Here is a 1,725-nt window from a genome sequence, read left to right as displayed (position 1 = left end):
CACGGTCTGCCTCCGCAGACCGTGACAACAACAGCTTCTTGCCATTATTTGTGTTTCTTTTTATTGCTGTGTGACTGTTTTCATGTGAAAGCCTGCGTGCGCTAGTACCGCTTGCCACTCGTACCCAAAATCCTTTGCGGTTTTTACCCCGGCATGACGTCACGTTTTCAATCTCTATACCTTACCTTTCGGGGTGGGGGCTTCAAAACATGCTCTTAAACCCTGGATATTCCCTTATATGGTAACCAAAGCAACTCATGTGTCTGTGTGTGTGTATATGTGTGACGTAGGCACGTGCAGAGTGGATGTTGAGCGCATGCTCATTAGTGAGAAAAACCATTCATGAAGCTAACATCTTACTGAAACATTATATGCTCATGATTTACGTTTGCTTTTACTATAGACCCCCAGCTGTGGTTTCATGTTTCACTAGATTCCACAGGGCCTCATCTCTCAAGGTCCACTTGAGTGGACACTCACAAAAATACAGAGGTGTCCATGTGATAGCTCTGCATAACAACTACAGACTATGCAATGAATTAGGCATCTGCAGAACAGTGAATCTCTCCAGCCTCTCTGTTGGCTGATTTCTCACAAACACAATCCAACATAGGTCTCACATTAGCAATTAGCAGTGATGAGAAACAACTTCGACTCCAGACATTTTTTTTTGTTTGTTTTTGTTTTCTTTGGAGGGGGTGCTTCTTCTTCTGCACCAAATCATATACCTTCTTACTCAAATTTTGCACTTCACTAATTCACAGTCTCTCCTTATTGGACTTATTGGACTGGATTTTCTATCTTCAGAGTTGCTTAAAATAATGTTTAACAGGCAAATAGTGTATTTCTAAATTCTGCTAATGTACATAAACACAGTTATACAGCATCAAGACAAATTAAACATTTTTATGTTGATTTCAACTCCCAGAACTGAGTTCAGCTGAGCCCCACAGGGAAGTAATTATACATATATACATGCATACATGTATAATATACATCCCACTAAGTAGCATCTTCTACTCAATTTGTTATAAAGTCAAATCACACACATACATAAAAGTGGCCTACTTAGGTTACCACAACTCTGGGGCAAAAACAAAAGGAAGCGTGTATTTTTCTTGATTTTTCTATGTTTTCCTTAAAGGATATCCTAAGTTTTAAAACATGCAGGGCAATAAGAATTTTTTTTTTTTACTATAAGTCAAATATGTTAGTTCTATATAAGCCAAGGCAATAAAACATGCAGCATGGACTGTCAACTGTAAACCTGTATCTATTTTGGATAGTTTTTGATGATTCAATTTTCAGAATGAATTACAAAAGTTAAAAGTATTAACAGAAGTGTAAGAGTAAAGTCAACAGATCAAGAACTTTTTTTTTCGTAATACTGCCACAGCAGTACTTTCAGATGCATTAATGTCAGTTAAGGGGGAAAATCTTTTATTGGGGCAGGGTTTCGGTCTCAATAGGTTGAATGCTTACAACCTAGTACCTTTTCTTGGACCATTTTCCACTTTCAAACAGGTGAATGTGAGTTCCCATTCAGGTGCTTCATGCACTGAAAAAAATGCAATAGGGTGGTTGTTGAATCTGCATAGAATTACTTCATATATCCAGCATGACTAATTTAAATTTCACATCTAAACATATTTTTGTCTTTTAATTTTCACATATTCTTTAAGAATATTCATTCTTTTAGAACAAATCATGTTGAAAAGAAACAAG

Source organism: Pundamilia nyererei, unplaced genomic scaffold (genome assembly GCF_000239375.1).
Source record: "Pundamilia nyererei isolate P.nyererei 1_Seehausen unplaced genomic scaffold, PunNye1.0 scaffold01314, whole genome shotgun sequence".
Lineage (NCBI taxonomy): Eukaryota > Metazoa > Chordata > Actinopteri > Cichliformes > Cichlidae > Pundamilia > Pundamilia nyererei.
Note: the sequence above shows the minus strand (reverse complement) of the source record.